The sequence below is a fragment of the Thalassophryne amazonica genome, chromosome 11, assembly GCF_902500255.1.
Source record: "Thalassophryne amazonica chromosome 11, fThaAma1.1, whole genome shotgun sequence".
Taxonomy (NCBI): domain Eukaryota; kingdom Metazoa; phylum Chordata; class Actinopteri; order Batrachoidiformes; family Batrachoididae; genus Thalassophryne; species Thalassophryne amazonica.
Genome location: NC_047113.1, coordinates 88,396,286 through 88,422,296, shown reverse-complemented (window position 1 = coordinate 88,422,296; position 26,011 = coordinate 88,396,286). Strand labels below are relative to the sequence as shown.

At 40.3% G+C, this 26,011-nt stretch overlaps 1 protein-coding gene and 1 long non-coding RNA gene across 2 annotated transcripts in view; both read right to left on the bottom strand.

The window, feature by feature from the left end:
* Positions 1–26,011, bottom strand: part of il1rapl2 (interleukin 1 receptor accessory protein-like 2) — a 1,327,545-nt gene that overhangs the window by 1,078,156 nt on the left and 223,378 nt on the right. The gene's annotated exons all lie outside the window — the stretch shown is intronic.
* LOC117520996 lies at positions 454–25,317 on the bottom strand. The gene is made up of 3 exons (XR_004563842.1): positions 25,225–25,317; positions 14,361–14,365; positions 454–483 (listed from the first exon to the last, which is right to left on the bottom strand). It is a non-coding gene; the product is annotated as an uncharacterized LOC117520996 (long non-coding RNA).

The following is a 26,011-nucleotide window of genomic DNA, read 5'->3' as shown; positions in this document are numbered from 1 at the left end:
GAGCTCAGTCACTAGGAGGAGCTCAGAGTCAAGCCGCTGCTCCTCCATGTCGAAAGGAGTCAGTTGAGGTGGCTCAAGCATCTTTTCCGGATGACCCCTGGACGCCTCGCTGGAGAGGTGTTCCGGGCACGTCCCATTGGGAGGAGGCCCGGGGAAGACCAGGACACGATGGAGGGACTACCTCTCCGGCTGGCTTGGGAACACCTTGGGGTTCCCCCAGAGGAGCTGGGGGAGGTGTATGTGGATCGGGAGGTCTGGGCGGCTTTGCGTGAGCTGCTGCCCCCGCGACCCGACTCCGGATAAAGCGGAAGAAAATGGATAGATGGATGGGTTCCTTTTACCAAAGGTTAAAATCACTGGTGTCAAACGTCTTCCTTTTGACCTGAGGCCATCTAAAATGGCAATCAGGTATTGTGAAGACTTTGCGTCCATCCATCCATCCGTCTGTGCCCAGCATAAGTCCAGTCCTATTACTGCCAGAGTCTTCGATTTAACAGGGAAGATTCTTCAGACACAGACCTTGGACAAGTTCAAAAATGGCTAACCTTAACCCATTTTAAGAGGTTAAAAAGTCACATTCTGTTTCAATCTGTTCCTTTTTTGTTGAGTGGTGGGGGTGACAGCTAATCACAATAGAGCTGCACCGTGACATCAATGGCTGGTCTCTCTAAAACCCCTTTGTTTTGTGTGTTTATATGCGTTTCTCATATATTATGTCAAAGCTAGTGAGAAATAAACACTTCTAAAACTGAAAACATTGTTTTTGGAACCTAATAACAGCTCTAAAGTGATTTACAAGACATTCAGTGGATGATAGTGTGCATGCTAACATCCACTAACTCAAAGCTAACTTCCGCTCTTGTCAAAAGATCAGTGTTACCAGCTCAGCCTGTTCCTCTGTTTAAGAAAATGGGATTATGAGATCTATTGCGTGGGGCACTGGGGGAGGTCTGTGTGGTTTTATTTGTTTTAGTTTCAGTTTTGGCTGCAGCTGCTTGTAATGCTCCCCACCAAACAGTTGGTGGCGGTAATGCACCGAGTATGGTTATGAGCCGAGAACTGAAAGGAGTAGAGGAAGAACTGTGTTAGCCAACTGCAGCACAGAATGTTAGTCAGCTCTGCTCTGTTAACAAGAGAAATAAAGTTTGTGTGTCATTAACATAGCGTTAATGACTTTGACATTTGCAAGAATATGCTCTCATCTACTTTGGTTTTCAACAAAGTATGGCCTAAACATGGCAAAAAATATGCTGTCATAAGGCAGACTGTGGAATTGCCCTGGTAAGGTCAGCAAATCTCTCTCTCTCTCTCTCTCTCTCTCTCTCTCTCTCTCTCTCTCTCTCTCTCTCTATATATATATATATATACACACAGCAAATATGTCAGTGAGCAAATGAGACAAGAAAATCATATTTTAGTACAAAATGTCAAAATGGTCACAGAAACAGAAAACCATCACAGTGTAAATGCAACGTGGTCATCCAAACAAACCACTGATGCTTCTACTTACAGCTGCAATTGTCAAGCACCATAAAAACACTGAAAGTGGAACAGGGCTCTCAATATTACACTGGCAATGGCAAATAATACGGCCATCATCGCCATTGATGAGAATCTTGGCAAAACATACTTGTCTGAAAATATCATTTATTTTCAAATATTATTCTCTAAAGTGAAGTAAATCTAAACATACACAAATCTGCAGGTTAATGTCCCCTGCTGTCTTGTAACATTATTTTCCAATGTTCCCTGCTGTATTGTAACATTATTTTCTTATCACTATAGCAGGCTGACGAGAAACAGTTTGGTGACTGTGTCCAGCTAATTTGTGACATAGAAGCATTACGCTCACGTTTAACATGCCTCAGCATTAATGACCTTAATTGTATTTAGTGCCTTGTACGTGTGCCTTCACAAGAGGAAAATACTGACATAAGTCATGATGTCAAACAAGTCAAGAAAGTGAAATAAATTATTTAAAAATAAATAAAGAATACAATGTTTTCAGTTTTGTGTTCAAATGCCAGTTTGTTAAAAAAATATTTAAATACAATATAATCATTTTTTTACATTGATATCTAGCCTTCAAAGTCAAATCCACGAATGATGAGGGTTAGTGCTTATATCGACTTAGTCATTTAATAAAATGAATACTTTTGGCATCAAGTTCCTGTTGACACTGCTCAAGAAAACCCGATGCCTAAAACAATGTAAGATGATCACTGCTCAAGAAAACCCGATGCCTAAAACAACGTAAGATGATCACTGCTCAAGAAAACCCGATGCCTAAAACAACGTAAGATGATCACTGTAATTTGTTCATTGTGTTAAAAATACCTGGGAAACAATTTCAGAGTGATTTTATCTGTCTTTTACAGTACAAACCATCAGTTGTTTGGACCCACAAACAAAAATGTAAACTGAAGTCACTTCAGTGTCACAAGAAAAACAAATGTACTTCTACTTTGATGTCAGGCCAATGTCACTATTTCAGAGAGCAATGGCTCTACTACACTGGCTGTGCTGTTTCTGCATGGTGACCAAGTCATTCAACTGTCTTGGCTGACGTGCTTGTATGTATTTACACCAGGAAGCATTTCAGCAAGGTTTTTGCTGCATTACTGCTACAGCCTTTGGAAGCGTATTGCATTCACTGGATAAAAAAAAAAAAAAAAAAAAAGACCACTGATCTCACAATTACGAGATCCTGATCTCGTAATTACGAGAAAAGATCTCATAATTACGACATCGGGATCTCGTAATTATGAGATCAAGCTATTTTTTATTTATTTATTTGTGTGTGTGTGTGTGTGTGTGTGTGTGTGTGTGTGTGTGTGTGTGTAAGTAATTGCTTCTGTACTTCCAGTCTCTCAGTAAAGACAAGCGTGAGAATGCCCGAGTCATAATCGAAAATAGGCCAATTTGTAACCTCCGACACTGCACTGTGATCCACACCACGGCGCGCACAAAGTGTGGATTTCCCACTAAACTGTTGCTGGATGAATGAACTCCTCCAGTGAGGCGAGGCAACAGCTCGGGCAACAGACTGGCATGTGCCCGGGTGGGAATGAGCCCCGCTGTGTCTCTCAGTGGTCGGTGGATCTGTGTGAGTGAAGCTGGGAAGTCGCCCCGTGTCCTCCCTGGACATTCATCCGGGAGCACTTCAGGGGAAAAATTCACACTTTGTGTTTGATTATAGTGTGTTATCATCGGCTGAGCTCAGGTTGCGTCTTTACTGAGGGACTGGAAGTACGGAAGTATATACATAAAACATTTAGACACCTGATCTTTTCTCAAAATTACAACATCCTGATCTCGTAATTATGAGATCTTTTCTCGTAATTATGAGATATGAGAAAAGATCTCATATTACGGAGATCAAGTGAATGCCAATATGCTTCCGTAACAGCCAGCTCAGTCTTTCCACATCATTTGTCTGCAATAATGGCTTACTCTCACTTTTTTTTTAAACTGGCACATGCAGCTAACCTTTCTCTGAAGGTACAGTCAGTGCATTTGGAGTGCCAGTCACAAGCCTTGTTAAATGAGGAGGGCAGAAGTAGGAAGGGTGCACAGTTTTGCAGACTGTAAATTTGTTCACACTATCAGCCCACACTGGGTGTACAGGGCAAGTGCATTTGGCGTGCCAATCCCAAACCCAGATAAACGTCCAGGGTTGGTGTGCGCAACCAGTCGATCGCGATCGACCGGTCGATCACAGGCTAAGTTCCAGTCAATCGCATGAAAAAAAAATCTGTCACTGGACCCGAGAGGATTTAGTGTTGCTATAACAAACTGATGCGGCAGGTGGCAGCAATGTACCAACAAGGATGCTGGCTGCCCTTAATGGCAGAGTAGAAGAAGAGCCTCTTCTATGGTGGATAAGAAAATTATAATTTTCATCCTGTATTATTTTTCATTTATTTGAATGGTAAATCCATCTGTCTTATCTGCAATGTAAATGTGGCTTTACTGAAGAAAGGGAATTTGGAGCGGCATTTCAGACGATTCACAAGAAATACGATGCTAACATCTAATGCTAGCCCAGCTAAATCTACCACTGGTACCACAGTCTCTTATACAAAGAGACTGGTAGCATCTTTTTGAAAACATAGCTGTGATTGGTCCATCTGATACGTCGGTCACTATTGGCTATCACGCCACGCTCTACAATTGGCTGTGGCGTAACTGCCGAAAATGTAAGTTGATTCCACTCCTCCAGAGACTGTGGTACCCGTTGTAAACAAAGGCTGCAGCCAGTCAGAGAGCGGCGTGTCTCAGCCAATCAGCAAAATGTCTCAATCCCGACTAAAAGTCACGTGACTGAGAGTCCAAGTTATAATGATCACATACAGAGCATCTTGTTAGAATTTGACAGGCGCTTTACTGACTTTTGCATCCAAAGAGCCTGTTGTCAGTTTTTCTCTGTTTCCATTGGGGAAAATATAGATTGTGAACTGTATATCGTCCAAAGGTGGCATCACTCTTCAACATGGATCCTCACACCGGAAAATGACACTGAACTCTAATCCAGAGCAACACCTGACTGAATGTCCAAATCTGGAATCTAATGCAGACAGAGAGTGCCTGAGTGCTTACAGCTGCTCTCAGCTCTGACTGTCCGGACTGTGAGAGACCAGCTTCTCCTCTCTGGGCCAGAAGTCCCACTAAGTTAGGGAACATTTTCAAATTGAGGCCATGTCTCGGTCTTACTTGTGCTTATTTCTTTTCCACCATGCACATTTACTTCAATGATGCATTATTATTGTTAAACCTGCCAGAAAATTGTGTTATTATATTGGTGCACAATATACTGCAGTTACGCTGTGGGCGTTCCATATTGCTTGGTAGATCTCAATACACTGTCGACTCTTAAAAGTAGATCTCAGTTCAAAAAAAGGTTGGGCACCCTGGTGTAGGGTTTCATCAGGGAAAGCATCCAGCATAAATTTTGCCAAAACAAAGATGCAGATCAAATTTGAATTCTGTACTGGATCAGTCAAGGTCCGGTGTCGTCGAAAAATTGGTCCACCCTGCCTTCACTGCACATGCTTTATTTTGAAGCATCAGCAGCAATGCATCGATTATCACCTTGTTTCTGCTTAAAAACTGAACTCACGTCACCATCTATCTCAGCGACAGATATGTGAGCTTTTGTACAACAATCGTGTTCCACATAAATTCAGGTTATTTCATAATAAAAGACAGGAGAGCAATCAGAGCGCCACAGCAGTAAGTCCGAGACTGACTGAGCCTCCCTACACCCGAAGTGATCAAGGGAATAATGTGATTATTAACCATCAGATGACAAAAATTAAAATCTCATTCTAAAGTCATCTTTATGCAGAAACAAGGCTTTTAAGCAGAAATGAGGTGATAATCTGTGAATTACAATTGATGCTCCAAATAACGTATGCCGGGAGCACGTCAGACTCAGACGTGCTGCTGTGGCGCTCTGTGATCAGTCCCCCTAGTCTTTTATGATGAAATAATGCCTGAAATGATGGAAATGATGGTTGTTCAAAAGCTTCAGATATCTGTTGGAGGACCGATGATGACTGGAGGCAGTTTGAAGCAGAACGAGGTGATAATCCTGTGAATCGCTGCTGATGCTCCAAAATGATGCCATGCGCAGCAAAGGCAGGGCAGAGTGATTTTTAGGGTGAATATTTGGTCGGCGACACCGGGTTTAAACAACTGCCGCCACCAGTGCGCTGTCCAATCAAATGTGAAAATAAACTGCTTTTCTGAATAAAATTCCAAAAGCTAAATTGGTGCTATGTTTCAATGGATTGGTTTGTAAATGCTGAAAACCTGTTTGCAAATATGTCAGACATCAGGATTACTAAGGGATGTATAAAAACAAGTTTATGGCTGTTTTCATGAATCAGTGGTATTTTCAGATTTGATTTGCACAAATGGACTATTGGGACTTCATTATTTTTGCACCAGCATCTTTACAGGAGACTGTAAGGTGGTGGCAGGAGATAGCACAGCTAGACAGCATCAGATTGTAGTTTGTCTGTAAGGTGAATTTGGAAGTGAAGAAGGAGAGTGAACCAAGTGGGGGATAGTGGAAGCTGAAGGAGGAAGGCGGTTGTGTGAAATTCAGGAAGAAGGTGAGAAAAGAACTGGACGGAGGTGAAGTTGGAAATCTTGGAAAGTGAGAGGATGCCTGAGAATTGGAGAAGTGTACTGGTTACTATTTTTAAGAGCAAGGGTGATGTGCAGCGTTACAGTAACAACAGAGGCATTAAGCTGATCAGTCACAGCATGACGTTAAGGGAAATAATAAAAAGCTAGACTTACAAAAAAGTTCTGTGAGCAGCAATATGGAGTCATGCCAAGAAAGAGCAGTACAGATACAATTTTTGCACAAAGGATTCTGGTGGAGAAGTGTACAGAAAGCCAAAAGGAGTGGCATTGTGTGTTTGTAGATTCAGAGAAAAAAAAAAAAAAAAACTAGGACAGGGTGCCAAGGGAAGAGTTGTGGTATTGTATGAGGAAGTCTAGAGTGGCAGACAAGATATGTGAGGGTGGTGCAGGATATGTACCAGGATATGTGATAGCAGTTGACAAATGAATTCAAGGTGGAGATGGGATTACATCAAGGGTTGCCTGTGTGACCAGGCAGGAGTCTTGTGAGACAGTGTTGTTTTTGGATTACACTGTGATCAGTTGTAACACTACAGTTGAGACTTGCCTGGAAAGGTGGAGATCTGCTCTGGACAGTTGTGGAATGAAAGTCAGTGAGAGTAAGAGAGTATGGCCCAAACCCAAAACATTCTCTTCGTGCTACCACTACAAGGTTAAGGGCTAGGGGGAAATACTGAGATTGGTTGTACATGTTTGTGGGTGAAGGGAAGCATGGTGGAATAGTGCAATTGCAAGTACTAGATGTGGTGAAGGTACACACGTTCATCTAAATGCTTGGGGTCAGCTGTTAAATGGAATCAAGAATATGGCAGTGAAGTGAAGAAAAGAGTATATGCAGGGTGGAGTGGGTAGAGAAAAGTGGCAGGTTTGATTTGTGACAAAACAGTATCTACAAGTGTGAAAAAGAAAGTTTACAAAACTATAAGGTGACCAGCTATGTTGTACAGCTTTGAGGCGGTGGCATGCAGCGATTTCCTTTGGGAGTGACAAGGATGGACAGGATTAGGAATGGAGCATATCAGAGGGACAGTGCAGGTGCAATAGTTTGGAGATAATATACAAATAATGAATATTTATGAATATTTCATGAGGTGAAAGCTGGAACGTATCATTCAGCAAGGCAAAGCCAAGTTGAATGGTACGTTTCAGCTTTCACCAAATTAAATATTTGCTCCATTGAACATTCTTTATTATTTGTTATACATAACAGTGAAAATAGAGCCTTGTCAATTAATATTTTATTAATTTATAAACAACAGAAAAGGGACTTCCATTTTGGCATTCATCACTGCTGCTTAACAATCCAACACGAACTTTAAATAGGAGTCCAAAATTGCTCTCAGTAGTCCGTGATGCCGTCCACTGACTTTGTGTTCAGACTGCCGTCTGCTTTCCTCACTCCAGCAAAAAATTGTGTCAGGAATTTGTACTGCTTTTTATCCTAACAGCTCTTCATACATGCAGATGGCTTACAGCATGGTTGATTTGTTTTTTTGCGTTACTTGTAGAAGAATTAGCAGCGTCAGTTAGCTCCTCCAAATCATCATCTGCCAGCAAAACAAACTCTGCCCCTGGCAGTGTGAGCATGTGTGGTGGTCGGGGCGTGCAATAGCTCATTTCATATAGCACCAAAATTGCACGCTAAAAAAGAACTATTGCATGGCCAATGAAACACAAAGGCAAATGGTACAAATAATCCATGTCACGTGACATACAACCCACCAATCAAATGACAAGGGTCCACTCAGCCGTTATATAACATTAGATAGTTGAGGCTGAGAGGGATTGGATATATGCAGAGGGAGAAGGATGCTGAGGATGGATCCACCAGGCAGGAGGAGAAGAGGAAGGGCAAAGATGAGGTTTCTGCATGTGGTGAGGGAGGACATAGAGGTGACTGGTGTGACAGGAGAAGATGGATTTGGCCGAAAGAAGACGGTGACCTCTTCCTCATTTGTGAATTATTTAATATTGCTAACATAAATTCAACATGAGTGTTTACTGATCATTTCTTGGTCTATTTTGCTGCATTCTATTTGTGTCATACCTGAAAACTAGGCATGGCAGTAGCCATCACACGAGATATGCCTCAAGGATGTTTTCCTCTTACAAGCGCTCTGCGCACTGTAAACCGGTTAACACAGCTGTTGAAATTAAAACCAACATGCAATGTAGTTGCCACGCAACCTGTAAAACATCTGGAGTTTCAGGCCTAAGGAATACTCATTTATTCTATCAGAATGTTGTTGTCATCCATTCGGCTACTCCCGCATTGTTTGGGGTTGCTACAGCGGATACAGCTAGATCCGCATTGATATTTGGTTTACGCCGGTTGCCCTTCCTGAGGCTACTCCAGTTTTACCTGGAGAAACATACACACACAGACGCTGGTGTTCTGAAGAGGTCTCCCATCCAAGCACTAACCAGGTCCTGCACTGCTTAGCTTCTGAGATCTGACAGGATCAGGCTGACACAGAGCAGACCGGCTGGTGCATTTAATCTATCTGAATATAATATTGAAATTACTGAAAAATGTCTGAAAAAAGACCAGACATGTCAAATCTTTGCTGTTAAAATGTTCAAAGTTGGCCAGCAAATTTTTTATTAAGACTGAAAAACATCAGGAATTAATTCAAGCATGAGTCTATTTTACATCTACAGTAAATCAAAAGGTATTTTTTCCCATCCAGCCCTACTCTCCTTTCTTCAGACAACCCTCTCCTTCCATCACTTTATCCCTTCTCTTCTTTTTCTACAGTCTCATCTGACCCTCTATTGGTGATTTCCTTCCACTCATTCTTCCACATCTGCCTTTTGCATCCTCCTGGCATGCTTCCCTCTTTATTCTTTCATTATTCCTCCCTCAACAATCCATCAGATTTTTCTTCCATTCTTCTCGTTCACCCCTTCATCTCTCTTAGCCCACAACTATGTCCATGCAGTTAGTCTTCTTTTCTCTCTCTGGTCCCTCATGGCGGCTTTGAGGCTAATCGGATCATGTACAATAGATACTCATTTGCATAATTACCTAATGCGATGTTTCACACATGCATATGGTCTGTTGTCATTCAGTCAGCAGAGATCACAGGCTACCCACACAGAATGAGAGGTAAAGCCTTACATAATGTCTGGAAATGAAAAGGATGTGAAATTATTCAACTCGTCCAAAAATGATCAAAGATATTTGGGTGTAGATTAGAGACGATCATGCAGAGGCCGATGTTCACAGCATCCATACAACTCCCACTCCAAGAAAGGATGCCAGATTGTTTATTCCTTCACCATAAAAAATGCTGTCAGATAGAAATGCTTCCATCCCTCCCAAACAATACACTTTTACAGACTTCCATATTTCATATAGATTCACGGCGTATCATTTCTTTTATTTAAAATTTACAGTAGGCGTGGGCATGCGTGGAAAACAACAGGGAGTATCGTGACAAGTGCAGCGGATTTTCGGTCCTATTCACAATATGTACACAGCTGAAAATACAACACCATCCAAAATATTATAGCGCAAAATGGGCATGAGGTGCTTGCATTTGTTTTGGAATTCCTTTTTTGTGTCTTAATTCCAGCTTTAGACTTTGGCCTTTGTTATATAGTGGCAAATCTTGTGAGCACAGCAGCTGAGAGAAGGATCTGATCAAACTTTGAACCAGTTCCAAGAATGAAAATAATGACCGGAAACAGCCACCATATCTCTAGGATCCAAATCAAAACAACTTGTGGGACAGAAACTTTTATTTTATAACTAATGGTAACCGGCTAATTTTATATACATATTATTTTCTTAATTACACATTCTAATGTATGCTTGAAATAGCTTGCTGCTGATATACTCTCCTGTCTTCCTCTGATAATCGTACACATCATTAAATAGCAGTAGGTGACTGAAGTAAAATGTAGAGTCACAGTGTTTTGATAATCGTACACATCATTAAATAGCAGTAGGTGACTGAAGTAAAATGTAGAGTCACAGTGTTTCATTTTCTGGAGCCACTTACTCCAGTCAAGCGTCACTTGAGGGCTGGAGCCTGTCCCAGCAGACATAGGGCATGAGGCAGGGTACACACTGGACAGGACACCAGTCTATCACAGGACCACATACAGACAGACAAAAGCAACAATACCCTCACTCACACCTATGGTCAATTCAAATTTCCAGTTCACCTCATCTGTATGTCTTTGGAAGTGGGAGGAAGCCGGAGGACCCTGAGAAAACCCACACAAACACGTGAGAAGTAATCCCATGACCTTCTTGATGTGAGGTAACAGTGCTAACAACAAAAAGTCACTGTGCCGGCCCTCTTTTTCAAAATAATGTGCTATGTACTAGAGCCCGACCGATATATCAGCCGGCCGATATAAGCCCTTTCAAAGTACTCACTATCGGCCGAAATTTTGCTGATAGAACGCCGATAATTTCTCATAAAAAGAACAGTTACTGAAATAACGTTTGTGGGTGATTCTTAGACTACAGGCACTTATTATGTCCTTTGATCATATTGTATGAAAAACAGAAAAAAAGGGGAAATTTCACACTTTTATAGTTATCTTTACAATGAAAGTGTGTTAAGAAATTTGTTCTACTAGTCTATGATGACTTTTTCAGCTTTTTTCAGCATCATTATATGCAAATATTGCCGTTTTGTGCTTGTCCCACACCCAGACTTTTGATCTTCAATGATAAAAATGAATGGTAAAGAAACATTTTTTTCTAATGTTTTAAAATATCTCTGAATAAAATATCAGTAAAATAATCAAAACATAATTGGGGTATTCAATGTCATACAACTGTTGTCATTTTTTAAACAAAATGTAGTTGTCCTATACTATTGCCGTAATTTCCACCACAACACTGTAATGTCCCTTTAAACAGTTTGTATGAAAGATTGTTTGGGTAGTTTCTATGGAGATAAACAGTGACATCAGAGCACATGTATATAGTGCCAAATCACAACAAACAGTTGCCCCAAGGCGCTTTATATTGTAAGGCAATGGTGTGGTGGAAATTACATTTACAAGGCCAATAGTGCCCGTAGTTAAAGAATCACCCTCGTGCTGGCAATGTAAAATGTCCTTGCACCATTTGTCCAGTAGATAGAGCTCTGACTCCATTCAACTGAGAGCTGCTTACACCCCTGCTTAAATGTGTTCATCACCGGCCCCCATAGTTCGCCGTTGCACTGCACTGATCGGCTGACAAAAGCAGACAAGTAAGTTTATAAGGATGTTGTTTGTAATAACTTTGCGATTACATTCACCCCACATTTCTCCCATTTCAGTTCAACTCAGTTTGATTAACTCAGTTTATGTAGTAATGTGTCAAATGTGCTTCATTGCATTGGTCGTTTTTTATTATGCCCACGTTGTGTAGACCTTATTTCTAGCATGAAAAACTTTTGTTTACTGCTAAGAGGTTGAAACATTCAGATTCACTGGTAATCCAGAAGGGTTCTGGGAATTACTGCCGTTCGCCATTAACCGTCTGGGGTCGACGCTGTCGTATACGATGGCTGGGACCAAGCTTTACTAAATTGTAAATAACTTTTTAATGATATGAAATAGAAACTTACTTTTTTTTGGCTGAAAAGTTAACTCCGCGACTTTCAATCCACCTTCGGCCATCTAGGTACTCCTCATAGAAGATGTGTGATGGCGTGCACAATGTGAGTGTCCAATCGGAATTGGTTCACCATCACATGGTTTTCCAAAATCCAATTGTAGGGCAGATTTACCTCACGTGCTATGTCAAAGATCATTTTCCAGAGTGATATCTTATTAGTTGGCCCATTTGAATAGCCCCCTAACTGCTCCAATTGCATTTTTGTATTTTTTGAACTTGAAAATTCTTCTCTGTTATAAAGTTAATCAATATAAGGACAAAGCTTCAGCTTTTAGCTCATACCTTTTTTTGCTAAGGGTCCAAAAAAGAACATTTTATTCATTTAAAAAAATAATAATATCAGCTGATTTATCGGCTATCAGCAAATCAGCCGATTTATCGATTATCTGCATTTTTTCATCCAAATATCGTTATCGGCCTCAAAAAATCCATATCGGTCGGGCTCTACTACGTACCTTATAAATGCTGATGTTCAACATCAACTCCAATCGCTGTTTGATGGACAGCCTAATTCAGAAAGACAGTTGTGCTCAAAAGTTTACATACCCTGACAGTTATTAATTAATTTCTTTTGCCCATTTTTCAGAGAATATGAATGATAACAAAAACTTTTCTTTCACTCACGGTTAGTGGTTGGGTGACGCCATTTATTGTCAAACAAATGTGTTTACTCTTTTTAAGTCATAAGGAAAACAGAAAATACCCAAATGACCCTGATCAAAAGTTTACATACTCTACTTCTATTCTTAATAAGGTGTATTGCCCCCTTTAACACCGATGACAGCTTGGAGTCTTTTGTGGTAGTTGTGGACGAGACTCTCTGATGGTAAAGCTGCCACTGAACGTGTCTTGGACTTCATATACATCAGTTATGAAGATATACAAACAGTGTGGCACTCTATGGTAAATCTGCATGGAGTAGACATTTCTCAAAAACTGAGTGACTGTGCAAGAAAGAGAAGAGTGAGGAAAGCCACCAAGACACCCAGACAACCCAGAAGACATTACAGGCTTATGTGGCTGTGACTGGAGAAATTGTGAATGTAATCAAAAAAATCAATTTGATTATTAAGTGAAACACAGAAAGCATGATGTCACTGCAGAACAGCAGCTTTTCAGAGCTCAGATACCACACTATTCTTCTTTGCTTTAGCCCTATTTGGATTAAATTAGTTTCATATAGGGAAGCGGGATCTCTGTAGTCATTTAGAATATATGTTTTTCTTCCACTGAAATCTCCACTTCAGTCATTTTTACAGAACGGACCTTCCAGTGTCAGTAAAGATTCCTCTGACCTTTATCTTATCTAACATGAGCCAAAGAAATTATTCAGGATATTGTGTAGTGCTGTGTGAATACACACATCAGAAAATAGTCTGTCCTATACTGTGGAAAAAGAGTTTTGCTTATCAACCAATTCACACGTATTATCAATCAATCAATCAATCATTTTTTTTTATATATAGCGCCAAATCACAACAAACAGTTGCCCCAAGGCGCTTTATATTGCAAGGCAAGGCCATACAATAATTATGTAAAACCCCAACGGTCAAAACGACCCCTGTGAGCAAGCACTTGGCTACAGTGGGAAGGAAAAACTCCCTTTTAACAGGAAGAAACCTCCAGCAGAACCAGGCTCAGGGAGGGGCAGTCTTCTGCTGGGACTGGTTGGGGCTGAGGGAGAGAACCAGGAAAAAACCATGCTGTGGAGGGGAGCAGAGATCGATCACTAATGATTAAATGCAGAGTGGTGCATACAGAGCAAAAGAGAAAGAAACAGTGCATCATGGGAACCCCCCAGCAGTCTATGTCTATAGCAGCATAACTAAGGGATGGTTCAGGGTCACCTGATCCAGCCCTAACTATAAGCTTTAGCAAAAAGGAAAGTTTTAAGCCTAATCTTAAAAGTAGAGAGGGTGTCTGTCTCCCTGATCTGAATTGGGAGCTGGTTCCACAGGAGAGGAGCCTGAAAGCTGAAGGCTCTGCCTCCCATTCTACTCTTACAAACCCTAGGAACTACAAGTAAGCCTGCAGTCTGAGAGCGAAGCGCTCTATTGGGGTGATATGGTACTACGAGGTCCCTAAGATAAGATGGGACCTGATTATTCAAAACCTTTTAAGAGTTTAAAAGCAGGAAATTAGAGGTCATCCATGTCTTTATGTCTGTAAGACAATCCTGCAGTTTAGCTAATTGGTGTGTGTCCTCTGGCTTCATGGATAGATAAAGCTGGGTATCATCTGCGTAACAATGAAAATTTAAGCAATACCGTCTAATAATACTGCCTAAGGGAAGCATGTATAAAGTGAATAAAATTGGTTCTAGCACAGAACCTTGTGGAACTCCATAATTAACTTTAGTCTGTGAAGAAGATTCCCCATTTACATGAACAAATTGTAATCTATTAGACAAATATGATTCAAACCACCGCAGCGCAGTGCCTTTAATACCTATGGCATGCTCTAATCTCTGTAATAAAATTTTATGGTCAACAGTATCAAAAGCAGCACTGAGGTCTAACAGAACAAGCACAGAGATGAGTCCACTGTCCGAGGCCATAAGAAGATCATTTGTAACCTTCACTAATGCTGTTTCTGTACTATGATGAATTCTAAAACCTGACTGAAACTCTTCAAATAGACCATTCCTCTGCAGATGATCAGTTAGCTGTTTTACAACTACCCTTTCAAGAATTTTTGAGAGAAAAGGAAGGTTGGAGATTGGCCTATAATTAGCTAAGATAGCTGGGTCAAGTGATGGCTTTTTAAGTAATGGTTTAATTACTGCCACCTTAAAAGCCTGTGGTACATAGCCAACTAACAAAGATAGATTGATCATATTTAAGATCGAAGCATTAAATAATGGTAGGGCTTCCTTGAGCAGCCTGGTAGGAATGGGGTCTAATAAACATGTTGATGGTTTGGATGAAGTAACTAATGAAAATAACTCAGACAGAACAATCGGAGGAGAAAGAGTCTAACCAAATACCGGCATCACTGAAAGCAGCCAAAGATAACGATACGTCTTTGGGATGGTTATGAGTAATTTTTTCTCTAATAGTTAAAATTTTGTTAGCAAAGAAAGTCATGAAGTCATTACTAGTTAAAGTTAATGGAATACTCAGCTCAATAGAGCTCTGACTCTTTGTCAGCCTGGCTACAGTGCTGAAAAGAAACCTGGGGTTGTTCTTATTTTCTTCAATTAGTGATGAGTAGAAAGATGTCCTAGCTTTACGGAGGGCTTTTTTATAGAGCAACAGACTCTTTTTTCCAGGCTAAGTGAAGATCTTCTAAATTAGTGAGATGCCATTTCCTCTCCAACTTACGGGTTATCTGCTTTAAGCTACGAGTTTGTGAGTTATACCACGGAGTCAGGCACTTCTGATTTAAAGCTCTCTTTTTCAGAGGAGCTACAGCATCCAAAGTTGTCTTCAATGAGGATGTAAAACTATTGACGAGATACTCTATCTCACTTACAGAGTTTAGGTAGCTACTCTGCACTGTGTTGGTATATGGCATTAGAGAACATAAAGAAGGAATCATATCCTTAAACCTAGTTACAACGCTTTCTGAAAGACTTCTAGTGTAATGAAACTTATTCCCCACTGCTGGGTAGTCCATCAGAGTAAATGTAAATGTTATTAAGAAATGATCAGACAGAAGGGAGTTTTCAAGGAATACTGTTAAGTCCTCTATTTCCATACCATAAGTCAGAACAAGATCTAAGATATGATTAAAGTGGTGGGTGGACTCATTTACATTTTGAGCAAAGCCAATAGAGTCTAATAACAGATTAAATGCAGTGTTGAGGGTGTCATTCTCAGCATCAGTGTGGATGTTAAAATCGCCCACTATAATTATCTTATCTGAGCTAAGCACTAAGTCAGACAAAAGGTCTGAAAATTCACAGAGAAACTCACAGTAACGACCAGTGACGATAGATAATAACAAATAAACCTGGTTTTTTAGGGACTTCCAATTTGGATGGACAAGACTAAGAGTCAAGCTTTCAAATGAATTAAAGCTCTGTCTGGGTTTTTGATTAATTAATAAGCTGGAATGGAAGATTTCTGCTAATCCTCCGCCATCATTATGATGACGGTCCCTGAAATTATATTATGTTCATAACAGATGAAAAACCTCAGTGACACAAAATCAGTGTGAGGGTCATGTTTGTTTTGTACTTGTATGAGACATCCTCAGGCCACTTTACTCTGCTTTGGAACCATTGCTATGGTCGAGTAACCCTTAGTACAGAGTCCCCAACACACAAAAAACAAGAAAAAAAAAAGTAAAGCTGACACATAACCTAAGAAACCAAGAGACGGGGCCATTTCAAAGCATTTGGGGCCCAAGCAAAATGGAGTTGGAGGCTAGAGGTGGGTGGATTGATCCTAATATTGATAATATCGATACTAACGCTGGTATCGATATTGAATGATCCTCGTGTAAAAAGATCGATACTCAACCTTTTTTTTCTCTCCCGCATGCACTGACTGCTGCGCACGCAGATTCAAGTCTACTCGCTGTTTGTAAGAGCAGCGCTGCGCTGTGTCACACAACACGGAGCAGCGGACCCTTGTATTGTGGTTTGTCAGCCCTCTACCTCAGGAGATTTTGTTTAAAGTTGTGTTGAGTGATTTTTTTTTTTTTTTAAACAAAAATGTTGATTGTGATCATAAAGTATTTTGTTGTCACGTACAATGTTTGGCGAAATTCTATCCTAGGTCTTTTGGATCCTTTGGCTCTATGAAGCTTAAATATGAAAAGGTATTGGTATCGGTATCGATATCGGCGATACTGGGCCTGTATTTACTTGGTATCGGATCAATACCAAAATTCCTGGTATCATCCACCTCTATTGGAGGCCCCCTACACCGCAGCACCCCGCCCCGTCTGAACAAAGCCTACATGAACGACAGCGTAGACACAAGCTCACACTTTATATCAATAACATATTTGAGAGTGCATTTGAACATATGAACCCCACTACCATCACATAATAACCAGCGTATAAAGAGTGCAAATTGTGTAGTCATTACAAAATCCAAAATACTTCAATGTGCACAGTAACTAAATCAAAACATACTTTTAAAAAGTTATTAAAAATAAATTATAAACAAAAGTAATACATAAATGTGAACAGGTATAAGTTGTTAACTTAAGGGGAGGAGTTATAGATATTATGTTTGTATGTCTACATGAGACCTTGGGTGTTATACTCATAAGAGTCCAGCAGAGGGTGATGCGAGACCGTTGATTTGCCAAGTGTACATTACCGAGGAAGTTCTCTGAGCGTGGTCCAGTAGATTACTTTTTGGGAAAGTCAGTTCATGAGTGGACATTTATCATTTATGAAGATCCAACACTGTTAACATAACACAGCCAGGCAGGTAGCCAACACAAACATTACATTTTGTTGTCCGAATTTACCCAATGTAAATTATCAATTACCACTATCCTGTTTTTCCTTTTCTTACTCTACCTTTTTCTTCTTTCTTTTCTGGCTTCCTGACAGATAACTCCGCTTCATAATTGCTTAAGTTTTGTATTTTGCCAGTGTTTGTATTTCTTCACCACACAACTGCGCTGCACTTACCCCGGACTTTACACCTCACCCAGTTGACTATGTCATGTGGCTGACTACTGTGGGAAGGGGCCCCCTTGAGGGGGATTCCAATAACAGTGTCCTGCACTTTTCTGCATTGACTCTGGCACAGAATTTAAAGGGGTGCTCACACAGTTTGTCGTTGCATAAAATTCATAACCAGTCATTGTCTGGGGGCTCCAGGCCAAGTCGGGGAACCCAGGCATTTGACTGGTTTGCTTGCCTTGTTGTAACAGGCATGCCAAGAGAGTGTTCAATCACAAAGCAGAGAAAACGGAAATGGAAAAAGAATAAGTGCAGTGCACCAGGCCTGTTCATTCAACAGCAACTCCCATTTGTGTCATTTGCATAGGCCACCTTCTGATATAAAACTGATGCTGTCCAAATACAGATTTAGACATCTAACATTTGTCATTTCATATAAAACTTAATTTGTCATTTGTTTTCTGAACTTCTAACACTCATATGTTAAAATAACTTGGATGTGGGATAGACCACTGTACCTCTCAACAGCTCAATTTATTCCACCACAAATGACATCCACCATCCACCAGTGACACCATCCATCAGCCACAGGCGAATAATGACATGTGGGGAGAATATCAGGGGTATGTCACCCCCACTCACACTGGAATCAAATTTATGGATAGACGCTGGATTTTTTTGTTGAGTCATCAGAAATATTTTAGATAAGATAAAGAGTACAGGAAGGAGGTTGTGTAATATGTTTGGCGGGGGGGGGGGGGGGGGTGTGTGTGTGTGTCCACACCTGTATAATGAAAGTATCGACATTAAATATTAATTTAAAAAATGCCACCCACTTTAAAATTAAACATTTATTTTACTCTTACATTTGATCACATTTAGGTGGGGCAATGGATTAATGGTTAGCACTGATGCCTCACAGCAAGAAGGTCATGGGATCAATTCCTACCTGTGGTCTTTCTTTGTGGAGTTTGCATGTTCTCCCTTTGACTGTGCAGCTTCCCTCTGGGTGCTCTGGCTTCCACCCACATATAAAGACATGCAGCTTAGATGAATTAAAAAACTTTGTATTGGCCATAAGTGTGTGTTCAGGTGTGAATGTGTTCATCTGTCCATATGTGGCCCCGTGTTAAACTACTGTCCTGCCTAAGGTCTACCCTGCCTCACACCATATGACTGCTGGGATATGTTCCATCCCTCTGTAACCCTCAATTGGAGTAAGCAAGTTTAGAAAATGGATGGATAAATATCAGCTTTTCATAAACTGTATTAACCTCAAGCAAGCACTGTTCCGTGTCTGCATGAAGCTCAGAGGGAGCAGTGGAAAACATAAAGCTCAAACCTTTGAGAAAACATGCTGAAGTCTATCAAATTAAAACAAAACACTGTCCTACATCCCATGTTTCATCAGACTTTTTTCCTCCCACCTGTGGGGTCTTTGAGTACACCCTTCTACTGGTTGGCTGAGCTGCAGTTCCATGGTCATTTCTTGCCACGTGTTGGCACAGTGCATTTGTCCTACCGCTCTACATGCCCTCTTCCATGAGATGGAGTGCTCTGTGCTTTGTGGTGCTTGCCATGGCTACAGACCCACTATGTCAAGTTGTAATTCAGGGACTTCAGCATTATGCAAATCATGTTCAGTGACTATACACGCAAAACCATAATGACCTCAAACATAGTTAATTGATTGTTTTTATTATTTTCCACATCTTTCTTGCAGTCTGAAGTAAGCAGTCGCTATTCATCAGTTATTGTCACTGTTACTGTTTGTCTCACCGTTCTTCTCTATGTTACCCCCTGAATTCAAGGGGGAAAGCAAAATTGCTGCTTCAATATTAAAATTGTATATCATGTTCAAGGTATGAGCCAGCTGTGACTCAGAGTGTTCAGCTCAATCTGCTCATAATGTGTAATACTCTCTTCGTATCAAGTCAAGTATGGGTGCACCCACTAGTGCTGCCAGTTGCCACATCCGCCACACCACAAAATCACCCTGGATCCTGAATGGCAACAAACCAGGCAGACAACTGATATTAAGGGCAATCTTAAAATGTTTAGATCTTAACATACCAACTCCATTTACGTATATGCCTGATGTTTATGTATGGCTGTAACATCAAAACTACCAACATGCTCCTAACTTTAAATTCATAGGCGTTCACTCACTAGCTTGTCCACTCATCCTACAAAATGTGACTTCCCCACATTACACAAAAATGTGTGAGACAGAGACCAGCTGGATATATGAATGGTCTTTTGTAAATGTGCACTCCTGGCTAAATGTGTCAGTTTTCATAATGATATCAGATGCTGAAAAAAAAAAACAAATGATATTCGCTGAACAATGATAAGTTTTGTTTGGCTTATGGGAATATTATGCAAGCAATATCTGAACCATTTTTTGGCCCTGGTCTACTTGGAAATTACAAGCTAGAACACAGTCAGATGGTAATTGTTTAATAATTATATTACACAGCATGCCTGTAAGCACCTGTTGTGTTCACGTATTCAAGTTTTGTCGTCTGTCTGTGAGACAAACACTTGTGTGTTTGAGCCTGCAGACATTACAAAAAGGAGAAACATGCCTGTAGGATCTGTACTTAGACTTGGAATTTGACTCGTAAACCAAACTGAGACGTTCTTTCTCTGTTTGCCCACCTCTAGCAATGTCACAATTTCACCTTTAACCCTCTGGGGTCCGAGGGCATTGTTTGGACCGTTCACTCGCCTGGCATAAATGTTTTATTATTGCTGTTAACAGCTCTCCCTGCATCCCACAATCAAGTTTTATGTCTCTTTTTTCAGGACAACCTGTGCTTTCAGAATATATATGCTTTTGTTGTGTTTTAAAGGGTAATAAAGGTTTACTAACAAAAATAAGAAAGAAAAAAGTAAAGCGGAAAATAATTTTCCACACACATTTATTCAAAACACACAGCAAACTATGATAAACAACTGTTTTGACACTTTATAAAGGTAATTTGAGGTCTTGTGTGAAAGACTGTACAACAAAAAGGTTCAAACAATAACCACAAATGCACATTTTGAACAATATATACAAAATGGTCTATGCATTTTATTTTAATATGGTAAACAGTGCTTTACGCAGAGAAAGCAACATAGTTATCCAGTAACATTCACATGCAAACTAGTGGAGCAACCCTGATAGTTACACACTCTTTATTTGAGCACGTGAGATTGTCATCAGAGGCTCTCCGTCTGCTTTCACTGATCGCTGTGTGTAATGGCGCAGGGTGCATTTGGAGGCCAATAGTATGTACTCAGTGGAGCACCCAGGGGGCTATTCAAACGGGCCAACTAGTAACATATCACTCCTGAAAATGATCTTTGGCTTTTCACGTGAGGTAAATCTGCCCTACGATTGGATTTTAGAAAACCATGTGACGGTGAACCAATTCTGATTGGACACTCACATTGCACACGTCATCACACAGCTTCTGTGAGGAGTACAAAGATGGCTGATGGCTGGCTCGAAAGTCCGTGGAGTTAACTTTTCAGTAAAAAAAAAAAGTAAGTTTCTATCTCATATCATTAAAACGTTATTTATAATTTAGTAAAGCTTGGTCAGCCCCAGAGGGTTAATGCATTTGTCCCAGTCAAGGTGATTTAATACGTTTGTCTTTTCTGCCACACTGATAAACTACACCCTCTGAAAGCTACAGCCTTTATCACAGAGGCGTATATTGTCATTGCTGAAAACTACAGGACAGTCAGTTTGCATACTTCTGACAAAGCCCAATGATAACTTTTCATGCCAATATAATGTCTGCAACTGTATTTAAATGCAGATTTGGAAACTCTGTCAAAGAACAACACTACTGAAGTAATTGGGAGGTGTTATAACTGAAGTGCATACCTATGACAAGGTCACACAGTGCTATTTTAATTTAAATTAAGCCACAAATCAAATTCCAATCCTCAGTCCAATATAGTGGACCAGCACAGTCCAAAAATATATTTTGTCCACCAGATCCAGGTAATCATCTTGATATAGACCAAAGTACACATACAGAATGAACTCTTCCCTTTGATCCTTATCTCAATCTCTGTTCCTCATCACTCATCTTCGATCATGTTCCTCACCTTTCATCCTGATTGATGAAATCAGACCCCGATTTCTGAATGTTGATCCTGATTACTGCCGTTTGAATTGAGATCAAAGGAATTTGACTCAAGCATCAGCACGTAGGATCAATGTCAGAATCCACCTCTTGATTGTGTCCCACCCCAAATTCCCAACCCATTGTCACGTGATTTTCATGATGGCATCATCAAAAGTAAATTAACTGAGTAGTTTGTGATATGAGCGGCATTTTCGTGATGGGAGCACAAATTCATTTTGTGACAGTATCACGAAATGCGGGGTGACACGGTAGGGGTCTGTGGTAGTTATAGTTAGGGTTACTCGAAGGGGTAGCGTTAGAATTAGCAAAATAATAATAATAAAAAAAACAAACAAACACATCATGAAAATGTGACTCATTTTGGTATGGGGACACACACACACACACACACACACAAAGTGAGACTGGGCTCCAAATTCCACAGCAAAGAAGAACCTTGGTTTGGATTTTGAATTCTTCTTCATTAACAAATACCAAAAAAAACCTACAGTGGCCACATAACCTCCTGATCCTTGATCTGCCAGCAACTCAAAATCTATTCCACTCTTCTGTGACCATAGGCCTACCTTTCCACCACATTTCACAGAAACCATTTGTGTCTTAGATTAGTGTCACTCAGACAGCCAGAATGGCTGAACTGAAAACTGAAAAAAAAAAAAAAAAAAACCTGAAATAAAAAAACATGATTAATATTTCCTCCTGTATTTTAAAATTGTTACTTACACACTGTAAGCCTTGTATGAAACCTGGCATAAAGCTGTCATATTTACATCCAGCACATGCATTCGCCAAATCATGGAACTACCGTTAACGGTTGGGGCCAGAGAGGATGCATTGACATCTTCCATCACAAGAAAGTGATTGTGCCCGAGACCAGCAAAATCCTGGTGTAACGTCCAGTGCTCTCAAGTGCTGTACAAAGACATGTATGTACAAAGGCACATACACTCTGCCTGCACATATCTTTGACAGCTGCTTGCAAAGGTGTAATATTATTATGATGACATTGTAAAATAATTTCAAGAAGAAAAACAGAGTGAGAGAAGGAAGAGTAAAATTCATATTTTACAAGAAAGCTTTCTCAATTTCTCTGAGACAGGTGACATGTAAAATACAGTACTAATGGAATTGAAACCAACCACTAAGCAGACTAAATAACCATTAAATAACAGATGGTACAATAAGGGACTCTCACGTACACATCTTACATCTTTCATTTATCTTAGAGTTTTAATGCTGCAAACAGGATTGCTCCAGCAAATTTCTATTATACAAGCTGCAATGATAGTGTAGTGTAATCTTTTACCAAAGACAGATGATGTGCTTATAACAAGCTTGTTATGATGATGTGCAAATGACAGAAGATGTAGTGTATTATTGATATCCTTTGACAGATGTTTAGAAGGACATATGTTGTGTGCAAAATGTATGTTTTCTATAAAAGGAAACTATGAGACCAGAATTTGGATTTAAGGATATAATTTGAGTAAAGCACTTGATTTTAAAGAAAATGAAAACTGAATTAAAATCAAACATATCTGTGAAAATGATCATTTGGGTTTTGAAGGAAGGTGAATTTCCATGATCAGAGTAACCTCACAATGCATAATGACCAAGAGATGAACTCATAAAGCATTTTCCAAGAAGTGATCATCCAGCCCAGTCTCATGTTTTTTTTTCGTGCTCCCGTGCCGAAATTAGTTTTTTTTTTAACTCACTATTCCTAACCCTACTCCTACCCCTGACCCTCACCTTAACCATAACCTAATCTTACTCTTCCCCCCACCTTAACCATAACCACCCCGACACCCCGCTTCACTTTTAATTTTGTGCAGCCATCACGGAATGAATTAGAATGAATTTGTGCTGCCGTGTTGAAAATGAGGGGCTTTTCATCACAACAACCAATAGATTAATGTATATTTCGTGCTGCTGAATCACGACTTGTTGTGAGACCAGGTTGCACCTGCACATTGCTTTGAAAAAAATGATGTCATTAGCTATTTTCATTGGTGTAAGATTTGCTAAACTGACCCCTTAAGATATAAAGGTGACCGCATGCTATTGTTCTAATGTTTTGTTTTTTGTTGAAGAAGAAGACGACAATGACTTTGTGAATTCCTTTTGCTGGCAAAATAAAAACTGCTGCTTTGGAAATGTGATTTCTCTGACTTTGCTGGACACCTTTAAGAAGATATTTTAAACAACTGAGCATAACTAAAACACTTATGGTACGTTCACACATAGGCAAGACACGTTACGAATGTCATATTTGTGTCATTCTTGGCACATTCCTGTTATTCTTAATGTGACTTAACGCATCTGAATAGATTTCTTAATAATGTGTGTTGGTATGTGATATTCGTGATTTTCGTGCAACATGTTTTTGGCTGTCAAAAAATCTTCCACGAATGTCACGCACCCCCCTCATTTCGACTCATGTCGTGGAGGTTGCAACTGAGCGTGTTGATCCGTCTTGATTAGTGGTGATCCTTCATAGAGAGTGACAGCGTTCTTCTCTGACATGCACATAATTAAACCCTGCTGCACTGCATTCAGTTTCATTGCTGCAGTATGCTGAAGGAGGACAGTGAAGGCAAGTTGGCTAAAAGTTTTGTTTGAATGCTCTTCAGTGCGCTCCTGGAGGTGTTCCACTTGCTGCATGTGCCTGATGTTTGGAAAAATGAGCGAGACGAGAGCTGTGTGGAGCCACACATCTGGCTCTCGCTGCGTCTCCTCCTCCTTTCTGCGCCACTCCATGGCACAGAGCCCAACTAAGCAGTCACAAAGTTCTTCTGTGGATTTTGAGGAGCAAACTGGAGCGATCTGAACTGTTCAGCAACTGACGGTTGGATGAATATGGGGGTGTGTGTGGAGACAATTCGCCTCATTTACAATGTGACAGAACTTAACAATGCGCTGTTACGTGTGATAGCACACAACAGCACGCAACAACGCGGAACATTATTCTTGACCGTGTGTAATGGTTCCTGATAATTCTCCAGCAACACGTGTCATTAATCGTAATGCGTGGGAACAGGTTGCAGCAGTTCCTGAGGACACTTGACGCCTCTGCCTCAAATCATCACATTCGTGATCAGCGGCCAAGAATGTTTACTTCGTGGCATTCGTGACTTGTCGTCATGTTTAAACGCAGCATTAACTTCTCGTCATGGTGAATAAGGACTCCATCCTAAGTCTCCACGATAAACACCTATCTAAACATAAGATCACAGTCTTTGTAGTAGTTAATTTAGATTTGTCATTACACACTCACCCAGGTTTCACTGTGGGCTGTTATATACTTTAGCCAGTTCTGGAGTTTTCACTTCACAGTTTTGTTGTAGTTACTGACTGTTTTTAAATGTTCACTCTGGATTAGTTGTACATCCCAGTCGCCACTTTGTCTGTGTGTTTGTAGGTGTGTCCTTATCACCTGTGGTCCCTCATGGCTGTTTCACATTCCAATCACATCACCTGTCACTCGTCTGTATCTGTATTTAAGATGTTCACTGCTGTTTAGAGAGTGGCGAGTTATTTTCTTCACCACACCCAGTGTTCTTGTCCTCAGCTGTTTATGTACTGTATCTCCCTGCTCTCGCTCCATCCCTTCAAGTTCCTCCTGCCTCAGACTTACTGCCTACATCATCTGACTGTTTGGACTTCATCTCTGGACTGCACACCTGTAACTGGTAAAATACAATTCACAAGGAGCATTCTCAGAACATAGACCTTGGACAAGTTCAAAGATGGCTAACCTTGACCTATTTTAAGAAGTCAAAAGGGCACATTCTGTTTCCTATTGTCATGCTCATACGGCCAACAGCACAAGTCCATTCCTATTACTGCCAGTGTCTACAAATTCACAGGGACCAATCTTGGGCATACATGTCAACCTATACGGATTGTCTGTAAATTATATGGATTTTTCCAAGTTTCAGAGTCATACCGACGTAAAAATAAAGTCTTACAGATATTCTGGGTTTGGTCTGCAGCGGGTCTGTAGTCAACCGTTTCTGCAGCACGACTCCACCTTGATGCGTGAGCCATTAAAGCAATGCTTCGAACCACTGGCTCGTGGTTCTTTGATTCGCTGCTCTTCAGAAGTAGCAAGTCCGCTTCTTAACTCCTCTCAAAGCCATTAAAATATTGTGAGTCATGTGGATTAAAGTCACTAACTGGGACTCTTGTCATGTTGTAGTCAAGAAACAAGAATCGTCCTCTGTTCCGTTGACACAAAATTGCCACTTTAAATAAAATGACACCTCTTTCCAAATGCTGTGATACAGTAAATAAACTACAATAAACTAAAACTTTTTTTTCTTCCCAAAATGAGACGTCCTGTGTTCTTTATGAATTAAAATGTTGCTGATACAGCACAGCCAGCTGTAAGAGCTCAACTCAGATATATGGAAAGATATTCATGCCAAAATGTCTGAAAGGAAATGCTTTTGACGAAACCTACAGATTTTGTTTATTTCTATTTAT